At 37.4% G+C, this 12167-nt stretch overlaps 1 protein-coding gene across 1 annotated transcript in view; it reads right to left on the reverse strand.

Moving 5' to 3' along the window:
* trim44 (tripartite motif containing 44) overlaps nt 1-12167 on the reverse strand; it is a 56613-nt gene that overhangs the window by 27635 nt on the left and 16811 nt on the right. The window lies entirely within an intron of this gene.

Consider the following 12167-nt stretch of genomic DNA (forward strand, 5'->3'; position numbering starts at 1 on the left):
TTGCTTGGTATTTTAGTCGACTAAAATAAGACTAAAATCAATAACAGATTTACTAGACAATTTTTTACAGCTGGTATAGGAAACAAACTTAACCAAAATATATAAAACACAAATTCAACTTTATTTCAACACAACTGTGTCTTTATTTCGATTCAAAAGCTTTTATGCAGCAACAAACACTGTCATGATAATGTAAACAATAACTAGCTGCCAATTGACCATCAATAAAAGAAAAATAAAGTTAGGTCCAGGACCTTAAAGCTTACAGCTGAGCAGAACAATAAGTGCATACATTTAAAGTAAATTGGGTGGATAAAAAAAGTAACAAGATTTGATAAGGTATTCATTTGTCTAGCAATATTGTATGTTTTAAATACTACAATATTGCTAGATTAGTATGTATAATGATAGGATTTGAACATTCACGTTTCACATGACTAATATAGAAATATTTGTGATATTGTCAACAAGTAGAACATTATAAAATATACTAAACATTGGTATTAATCAAATGTATGTATCATAATATTACGTATTAGTATTGTGCTCTCATCTAACTTGAAGAAGGGGCTATTTTACATTACTTTTCAGTTCGTAATATTTAATGCTACAATATCTATGCACTGCAGTCTTCCAGTTTTGCTTAGCTCAATAAACAAAAGAACATCGTTGTGAAATTACATTTGAGAAAATGTCCGGGTGGCTCGTCTGTAAATGTCTTTTCAAATTGATTGGGTTCTTGCCATGAATGAGCGCTCCGCATGCTTTACGCTTTTTTTTGTTTTGTTTGTCGTCAAACGTGAAGTGAGCTGTGGACATTTTGTCGCTCTTTTAGACATCACCTCTTCGAATGCCGACTTCCCGGGAGCTCATTTAAAAACTGAAAACCTTCGCTTCACGTCTCAATAAGTCAGGCTCGGATTGGTTCTCTTCTCTCATGCAGTCTCGCCTGTTATGTTTTGCCGGTTCTTTTGCTCATTCCTCGCATCTCTCCCGTCTGCTGATTTGATTTTCGTCACAGTCTATTTTCGTCTCGTCCTTTATTCGTTGACGATAATGTCAATCAATTTAGTCATAGTTTTAGCCTCGATCAGTGCCTTCTATTTTAGTTTTCGTTTCGTTTTCGTCCGCAAAAATATATTCGTGACGAAAATAATGACGAAAATATTTAGTCAACGAAATTAACACTGGCACAATTGACAAAAAAAAAAGAGAAAAAAGAGAGAAAAAAATTATAATGTCAATACCTATATAGATAAATGACTTTCTTCAGATGAACACAATCAAAGATTTTGTCCATATAATGCAAGTGTGTTTAAAAATGCAAGTAAAAAAAAGTGTAAAGTATAAGCATTTCACTATATGGAAGCATATGGGTAGCATTATTCAATTTGGGATGTAATATGCAAAATGACAGTGCAATATGTAAAATGGCAATGCATTTCTGTATTTACATTTACATTTTCCAATACATTTGTGCAATGTTTGGTGCAAAATGAAAATGAAAATTAAATTACATAATTTTCATTTGCCATTTACTACACCAGTTTTAAAATGTAAAATGAATATTAATTTTAACGCTTTATAAGTTGCAAAATTAAAATTAAAATGTATTACAGAAATGATTAGATATGTTTAACATGTTAAAGAAAAAACTGTGGCAAAATGATCATTTAAATGCTATTTTTCTTAATTGCATTAACACTCACAGTCAAGACACTTACGATTGCATTTTCATTCGGTGTCACGCAATGAATGTAGCAAAACTCAATGTGCACATTGAAAATGCATTCCGAGCCGATCACGTGTCCCCGCCCTCGCGCCACGTCAATCATTGTGTGAACAAGGCGGGGCTTACAGAAGGTCAGAGACTCAAGTCTCAAGAAGAGGATTCAATCAAATGAGACAACATGGACAAGACAGTTGGTCCGTGTATGTTTTGATCATTTCGGTTTATGGCTTCAATATTATATTCGGACTTGTGGGCGGAGCTGAAACGCTGCTTTCATCTGATTGGTCGAATCGGAGCGGTTTTCATCTGACAGCCTTCAGCTCGGTCTTGTCATTCTTTCAGGCAAAATAAGAGTCAGTGCGAGTGAAGCACTGAAATGTCTGAAACTACACTCACTGTTAATTAGCATAATATTTGAATCAGATGTAGCTGGGCACATAATTCGTGCTGCTGAGACCTGCAAATTATTTCTAGGTTGTAGTATTGTATGAATATTGTCCCACTGATAAATACAGTGCAAATAGTTCTGTCCCTTTGGATAACAGTGAAGTGGAAATTAAAATCAATAATAGACTCAACAGTTCCATGTCTGTAACATTTACCACTCTCATCTTTTAAGTCATAAGGCACTAGGTATGTGTGTGTGTGTGACATTAATAAATAATCGTAAAAATGAATATAGTTACATTTCTAAATAAAAATAGTAAAATTAGCTCTATGCTGCTCAGTGCTCCTGTAGCCTACCCCAGAGCGCCCTCTCGCGGCTGTAGACGGTAATGTTTTCTCTTGGTCTTGAATAAATGTGACATATAGTCCAGTGCGACTTATATATGTTTTTTTCCTCGTCATGACGTATTTTTGGACTGATGCAACTTATACCGAAAAATACAGTTAACATTATTATTATTATTTATTATGAGAGTAATTGACACAGACTAGAACTTTAATGTTTCACCCAATTCAGCTCATATCTTTAGACTCGTCCGACTCATGTTGCTTGTATAACTGGCCAGACTTACCTTCCCAAAAAATCCTATTTAATTTTATTTCATAAATTTAACTATAGGCTATTTATTTCCACTTTACTGTTATCCAAAGGCACAGAACTATTTGCACTGTTTTTATCAGTGGGACAATATTCATACAATACTACAACCTAGAAATAATTTGCAGGTCTCAGCAGCACGAATTATGTGCCCAGCTACATCTGATTCAAATATTATGCTAATTAACAGTGAGTGTAGTTTCAGACATTTCAGTGCTTCACTCGCACTGACTCTTATTTTGCCTGAAAGAATGACAAGACCGAGCTGAAGGCTGTCAGATGAAAACCGCTCCGATTCGACCAATCAGATGAAAGCAGCGTTTCAGCTCCGCCCACAAGTCTGAATGAAATATTGAAGCCATAAACCGAAATGATCAAAACATACACGGACCAACTGTCTTGTCCATGTTGTCTCATTTGATTGAATCCTCTTCTTGAGACTTGAGTCTCTGACCTTCTGTAAGCCCCGCCTTGTTCACACAATGATTGACGTGGCGCGAGGGCGGGGACACGTGATCGGCTCGGAATGCATTTTCAATGTGCACATTGAGTTTTGCTACATTCATTGCGGGACACCGAATGAAAATGCAATCGTAAGTGTCTTGACTGTGAGTGTTAATGCAATTAAGAAAAATAGCATTTAAATGATCATTTTGCCACAGTTTTTGCTTTAACATGTTAGACATATCTAATCATTTCTGTAATACATTTTCATTTTAATTTTGCAACTTATAGAGCGTTAAAATTAATATTCATTTTACATATTAAAACTGGTGTAGTAAATGGCAAATTTAATTTTCATTTTCATTTTGCACCAAAAGTTGCACAAATGTATTGGAAAATGTAAATGGAAATACAGAAATGCATTGCCATTTTACATATTGCATTGTCATTTTGCATATTACATCCCAAATTGAATAATGCTACCCATATGCTTCCATATCACTAAGACATTGATTCATTATATGGAGTATGAATCATATGAAAAATTACATCATATGAAAAAAGGACTTTGGACCAATGGCAACAGTCGATTTATTCTCCTTAGCCCAGGTAAGATGCCTCTGACATTGTCTAGGGTACAGGAGTGGCTTAAGAGGAATACGACGGCTCTTGATGCCTGACCCCAGCCTCAGTCCATTCCTTGTGAAGATCTCTAAAATTCTTCAATCCAGTTTGCTTGATAATCCTCATAAGGCTGTGGTTCTCTCGGTTGTTTGTGCATTTTTTTCTTCCTCACTTTTTTGTTCCACTCAACTTTCTGTTAACATGCCTGGATACAACTTATTGGCAATGCATTTTTGTGACTTACACTCCTTGTGAAGGGTGTAAATGATTGTCAGATACCATTTTGAAGGCTCAGGAAACCTTTGCTGGTGTTTTGAGTTGATTAGATGATTAGCACATCATCATATTTAATTTGTTGAGATTGTGAATTGGTGGGTTTTTGTTAAATGTGAGCCAAAATCATCACAATTAAAAGAACCAAAGACTTAGACTACTTCAGTCTGTGTGCACTGAAATTATTTAATACACAAGTTTCACAATTTGAGTTGAATTACTGAAATAAATGAACTTTTCCTCGACATTCTAATTTATTGGGAAGCACCTGTATTTACTGTAAGCTCCACATTATTACCCCATATTTTAGATTTGAAACATTTAACAGGTGTGCAGTATTATTCATTTAATATGAATTATGTGTTATATTATCCTAAAGAAATGGTGGTTTACTTTTCATAGAAGCATTAAAAGTGGAAGCCTATTTTAGTGAGCTAGGCTACATACATGAATCTACACTCACCTAAAGGATTATTAGGAACACCTGTTCAATTTCTCATTAATGCAATTATCTAATTAACCAATCACAAGGCAGTTGCTTCAATGCATTTAGGGGTGTGGTCCTGCTCAAGACAATCTCCTGAACTCCAAACTGAATGTCAGAGTGGGAAAGAAAGGTGATTTAAGCAATTTTTAGCGTGGTATGGTTGTTGGTGCCAGACGGGCCGGTCTGAGAATTTCACAATCTGCTCAGTTACTGGGATTTTCACGCACAACTATTTCTAGGGTTTACAAAGAATGGTGTGAAAAGGGAAAAACATCCAGTATGTATCAGTCCTGTGGGCGAAAATGCCTTGTTGATGCTACAGGTCAGAGGAAAATGGGCCGACTGTTTCAAGCTGATAGAAGAGCAACTTTGACTGAAATAACCACTCGTTACAACCGAGGTATGCAGCAAAGCATTTGTGAAGCCACAACACGCACAACCTTGAGGCGGATGGGCTACAACAGCAGAAGACCCCACCGGGTACCACTCATCTCCACTATAAATAGGAAAAAGAGCCTACAATTTGCACGAGCTCACCAAAATTGGACAGTTAAAGACTTGGAAAAATGTTGCCTTGTCTGATGAGTCTTGATTTCTGATGAGACATTCAGATGGTAGGGTCAGAATTTGGCGTAAATAGAATGAGAACATGGATCCATCATGCCTTGTTACCACTGTGCAGGCTGGTGGTGGTGGTATAATGGTGTGGGGGATGTTTTCTTGGCACACTTTAGGCCGCTTAGTGCCAATTGGGCATCGTTTAAATGCCACGGCCTACCTGAGCATTGTTTCTGACCATGTCCATCCCTTTATGACTACTGTCACGGCCAGCTCGTTGTATGAGGGACACAGTGCTTAAACTCCTCCAGAAGCACCAATTCTCTTAACTCCTCTTTAGTGGTGATTTTCACTTAAGTACACCATCGACCAATTAAATTCTCCTTTTCCCTGGCAAACTCAATATAAGTGCATCCATCATTTTTATTAAAACTCCAAAATTTTTGACGATACGCTTCAGGCACGAGTTCATATATGCATGTAACACAGCTGATTTCATGGTATCATACTCGGCACTCTGTTCCAGGGTGAGAGCAGAATAAACTTCCTGGGCTTTACCTGTGAAAACACATTGTAACAAAGTCCAAAACTTTTGGGCCATTTCAAAGGTAAAGCAACACGTTCAAAGTGATAGAAATATTTATCTATTTCCTTTTCATAAAACGGCGTAACTAATCACATTCCTGTGAACGTCAAACACATGTTCATAATCAGCCAACGGATGAGATTCAACATAGTACAGTGTTTTTATTTGATATATTCAAGTGCGCGGTGAATGTCTTCAAGTGCGGGTAGTACGATAAACACAGGGACTGGATTGTAGACAGGTGAGCAAGTTTGATTCAGGAGTGTGAAAGCCACATTCAGATCACTCATATTTGTTCTCTCCCTTCACAGAGGCCGAAGACAATACCAGTGTGGGATATACATAGGAGACTACAGAGACCGTTGAATCGCAGGTAACGATAAGGTGATCCATGGTCCTGAGGGCAGCAGAATAAGGACACAGTTTAGTGTTACAAAAGGGTAAGAATACCTTACCGTCTGGTCGGCAGTGAAGTGTCAGGAGCTCAGGAGACAAGTGTGAAGGGTCTGTTCCTGTTGGAGGCTTGACGGAGAACTGAAGTTGTGGTGAGTGTTTTATAGTGCTCTGATTGGATCATTGATGAGGGGCAGGTGAGGCTGATTAGTACTCAGGGGAACGTGAGCGTTGTGGATTGGCTGAAACCGGGCTTGTCAGATCCCTGACAGCACATCATCTCACAAAATTTCCACTCTTTTTGCTTCCAACTCCAACCTCTTTAACTGAAACTGTCTATCTTCCTGTTCTCTCTCCAACTCAAGTTCCAATTTTCGTACGAATAATTGTTGCTCTAATTTCTTTGCTGCAAATTCTCTTTCTACCTCTCTCTCTCTCATATCGTGATCCTCACGCTCAACACAGATATTCACCGCAATCCAAATGCAGCGGTTTCTCTTGCAGTGACATAGTATGAAATTTCAGCTCATTTTCAACATCAACATCACAGGGAGAAAACACAGAAGATTCGCTTGGAACAATAGAATCAGTTCCTACCTCTAAAACTCTTCTATCCATGAGTGATCGTTTCAAAGTTGTCACGAGTGTTTCCATCAGTCTCTTATCTTTAGTAAGATCAATATTAGAGTGTTCGGCAATTTGTAATAATTGCTCCTTTTTTCACCTCTATCATTTTTCATCTTTTCATCTCAAGTAAAGATTCCGAGGGGCAAGCGAAGAAATCCTCAGGCACATTAGACATCTTTGTTCTAACACACACACCTTTGCAACAACACAAACAACTCACACAAGCAAGAGGGTTGCATCTACTAAAACTACACCTCCCATAATCCACTGCTTCAAAAGGATCTACAACCATCAGTTACGTAACATACTCATTCACAAAAAACCTCAAAGACTTATAACAAGTCAAAAACACATTGTAGGTTAGCGAGGGAAAAAAAACACACTCAACCCCCCCCTCCCTCCCACAAATGTGTCTTATTGACAAATATTGCTGAATAGGTTCACCTCCTGAGATACTCCAGATCTTATCTGACAGAAAACTAACTAATTCCTATCTAGTCTTCGAGGATGTACCGACTCGGGGCGACATTAAACGCTAAACTCAGTGACGATCAGTCAAACTGAAAGTCCGAAAGCGTACCCCCAACAGAGATTTAAACCTCCACCCAGAATAACCCTTGAAAACAAAAAATACAAAATAATAACCAAAGCAACAAACAGTGTTCCGTCAGAAGGACTGTATACACAACCCAGCTGGATACACTTCCTAACCAGAGTTCTCATTCACAAAAAGGATGACCATTCACAAAAATAATCACGTAGCTACTCACCAACTCCCTACTCCAAAAAATCCCGGATGAGCCCCCAATTCATGTCACGGTTCCGGACCGTCACATAAAGAAGTTCACACATACTTGTTTGATTAGCAAGATTCTTTATTCAATATAACATAACCTGTTACAAAAATATAACACAATGTCTAGGGATTAAATAAACAAAAGAAAATACCAGTCCAATGGGCAAGGAACGCTGATAAATAATAATCAACAAAAGAAAACAGGTTGGAGCAAATGACTCCTCTGAAGAACCAGGTTCCCACAGAGGAAGTACTGTGGGGCAGTTCAGTCAAACATTTATAGTCTCCGCCCAGAAATTATCCAAATAGCTTGGACGTCACATGACGATGAGGATAATTGTTATCCTGTCACCATCAGGTAAAGAAGAGAAAGACAGGGTCATATCAACCACCATGTACAGATCCTCTGATGGCTGCTTCCAGCAGGATAATGCACCATGTCACAAAGCTAGAATAATTTCAAATTGTTTTCTTGAACATGACAATGAGTTCACTGTACTAAAATGGCTCCCACAGTCACCAGATCTCAACCCAATAGAGCATCTTTGGGATGTGGTGGAATGGGAGCTTCATGCCCTGGATGTGCATCCCACAAATCTCCACCAACTGCAAGATGCTATCCTATAAATATGGGCCAACATTTCTAAAGACTGCTTTCAGCACCTTGTTGAATCAATGCCACGTAGAATTAAGGCAGTTCTGAAGGTGACAGGGGGTCAAACACAGTATTAGTATGGTGTTCCTAATAATCCTTTAGGCAAGTGTATATGCAAAGTGTCAATATTCTCACATATTATTTTTGTCAAAAGCACATTTAAATTTATATTTAAAAACCCTTTAATAAAACGGCATGCATTTCTGACACACACATACCTTGTTATTTGTTACCTGTCCTTTATTTTGACAGATAACTACTTGGGAAAAAATATATCCGTTTGTACACTGATTGAGATTAAGTTGCATGTTTCATGAATTATTTCTTTTATTTTAGTAAAACCTGAGAGATTGTATACTTTTGCTACCATTACTGTCCCTTTGCATCAACTGGCAACAGTTTCATGAAAAACTTTTACATGCGACTGACGTGCAGTTAATGCAGTGGCCCTGTGGCAGTGGTAGTAGGCATTTTGGTTGGCCACCTACTATTTATGCACTAGACCAGGGGTGTCAAACCCTGGAGGGCTTGAGCACTGAGTTTTGTTCCAACCCTGTTACAACACTCGTACCATGTAGTTTTCCAATAAACTGGACAATAATTTAATATCAATATTTATCTCAATAAAAAAAATTTCAATAATTGTAAAATTAATTTTAAACACATTTTCAATATTTTGATATACATTACCAGTATTTCCCATACATTGATTTATTTGTGGTGTTTGACTTCGTTGAATAAACATGAATACTGCCCGTTTCAAAATCAAAACACATTGCGGGTGTTTTATCTGAATGTATTTCTGAAGGGAACCGACTGTCTTCAGAAAAGTTTTGATGGCATTTTCATGTTATCTAATAAAGCATAGTTCATAAGCAGAGCTGTTTTGATTACAGCAGTTACTGGAGAAACTGCTGGTTCTACCGCTCTCACAGCGCCTCATGCTGGCAGACAAGCACTTTGCATTCAAGTCCGTATCCAGCAACATGTTTTTTTTTCTCTCTCTCTGCAGCAACTCAGAGCAGTTTTCATACTCTTCATATATTTTTTCCAATCTATAAGAATAATCAGCTTGCACTACAAATTAAAAGTTTTTGAACAATAAGATCTCTCTCTCTCTCTCTCTCTCTATATATATATATATTTCTATTTATATATATATATATATATATATATATATATATATATATATATATATATATATTTCTATTTATATATATATATATATATATATATATATATATATATATATATATATATTTTTTTTTTTTTTTTTTTTTTAAAGAATTATTCTTAAACATTAACTTACTTGTTCAGTATTTGTTTCTTTCTAAAATATTATATGATTTTAAATGAGGTGTCATAGACTTGACAAATAAATTTTTCATACATTTGTATGCACAGACATATGTTGTGGGCGTTCTTGGCAGTTTTTACAAGGCTTTTTTTTAAAAGTTTTCATATCAATATCAGAATTATATAATGTCGACCGAAATTAAGAAATATATTGTGATATAAAATTTGGCACTATCATCAAGCCCTACCTGATGAAATTGATTAATTGGACAAGGTGCGTTTAAATAAGTGTTGAATCTAAACTCTGCGGTGCTCTGGCCCTCCAGGAATTGAGTTTAAGGGCCGTTTCATAGTCAACGCGAGAAACGCGAGCAAGCAACGCGAGCGACGCGCTCCCTTTCATAGTCTAAACAGTGAACGCAAGCGTCACGGGTGATGCTTGTATGTAATACATTGTTCACGCAACAGGGGGTAGTAGAGTCGGATGATATTGGTAGAGTCGGGTCGTGTGATATTCAGATCACAATGGCAATGGATGATCAACTATCGCATAAATGTGGATGAATACGTATAAGTTCGCATAATTTTTCCTCTTCCCCGCCATTGTATTCAAAACCTTCTTCTTCTGTAATAATACAATATACTTGAATTAATGTACAATACCTGCAATGTCGCCCCCACCGACAACGCATAGTATTGCGTGAATCGGCGCGTCGCGTATCAAAAACTAGGACGACACATTTGGCTACGCAACGACACATAATGGTGGCCGAAGCGTAACGATGCGTAGCCTCGGGGACGCGTATGCGTACAGATGCGTTGACTATGAAACGGCCCTAATCCCCCTGCACTAGACAGATGTGTATGACCTGCAGTGTTTCCCACAGAATAAGATTCTATTTGCAGTGGGTTCATTTGGTTATATTTGGAGATATTTGGAAGAATGACAGAATCAAACAGATCTCTGTCCACATTGACTTCCATAGTAGGAAAAAATATATAACATGGTAGTCAATGGGGACCGAGATCTGTTTGGTTACAAACATTCTTCCAAATATCTTCCTCAGCAGAACAAAGAAACTCATACAGGTTTGGAACAACTTGAGGGTGAGTAAACGATGATATAATTTTCATTTTTGGGGGAACTATCCCTTTAAAGACTTTGCTATTGCTACAAAGACTTTGCTATTGCTACATTGCTATGCCATTGCTACACTTTCTATGCTATGACTGCTCCAAAGACTTCTTGTTGCAAATTTTGCTCACACACACACACAAACCTGGACCTGGAGATGGACACACACACACACACACACACACACACTCAAACTCACAAACTTACTGACACACTCAAACACAGGCTCACACACTCAAACATTCAAAAAGACTCACTCACACACAGACTCAGACACACACAGGCTCACACACACACAAAACTGGACCTGGAGGTGGACACACACACACACAAACCGGAACCTGGAGATAATAATAATATAATGTCTAGCCTGGTTGCTGTTATATAGGTAGCCATGATTTATGGAATGACTGATCGCGATAGGAAAAAAATGACGTTTTTAGTTGCATAACATCGGTTAATGGAAACACCGTCATTTCATTTTTTTTATCAATATTTAGAAAAAAAAAAGTTCTGTGTGAATCTGTAATGGGATTGTAAGTGTTCATTACTAACCATTCAACTCCGGATTGATTCTGGAATCTTCACTGGGAGAATAAGCATTAAGCACCGGTGATCGGTCCTCTAACTAACGCATGCTCATGTTTTGATTCAGATCGTGTTCGAAGAGGAGGGGCTAATGTTACTCGCGCGTGCCTCCGTTGTCAGTTTGTGAGAGTGAGGGAGCAAGCAGCGCGCAGATCTACAATAAAATACAATTGTACCCATATTAAATATTTAAAAAATCTGAATCAATCCGTGGCGGTCAGCGTTGATATTGTGGCGGGCCGCCACAAATTGATGAATGCATGGGATACCCCGACCTGTGCCATTTTGTTTTGTTTTGTCTTCTTCCTTTAACCAAACCTTTGTACTATACAGGTGTATTTTTATTCCATTTTTAAATGCAAAATTCAAAAGGGTCATCAGATGCAAAATTCACTTTATAAGTTGTTCGTACATACTGTAAATGTGTGTAAACATCTATCCTATAATGACAAAAATCCATGTAGTGTTTTTTTTTTTTAATCCACTTTCTCAAATCAGGCTGTTCTGAGAATTCTGTCAGAATGACATAGTTCTGCACAGGCTCCTCCAATGACAGTTTATAGACAAGGCCATCTTACCTTAGACCCACCCTGAGTGAGCTGTCAAAATGAATGTATTAATCTTGCAATTAATTTTTAATTAAAAAAATAAATAATTATAGCATCACAGTAGACTATATGAACACGGTATCAAGCATGATGATAAGACACAAAAAGAGACATTAATATTGGGTACTGGCTGTGAAGCATTCTCTGTGAACACAGACATGTGCAGACAGAAAGTTGCTTCAGGCAGCGTGGAAGAAGCAAAATGGGATCTTTCATGCTTCAATGGAGAAAAATTTATCAAAATGGTGAGTGACCTCTAAACACTTAAATGAGGTAAAGTTTTAAAATGACCATAAAGTACTGGGAGAAAATTTGATGTT

Source organism: Carassius auratus, chromosome 50 (genome assembly GCF_003368295.1).
Source record: "Carassius auratus strain Wakin chromosome 50, ASM336829v1, whole genome shotgun sequence".
Lineage (NCBI taxonomy): Eukaryota > Metazoa > Chordata > Actinopteri > Cypriniformes > Cyprinidae > Carassius > Carassius auratus.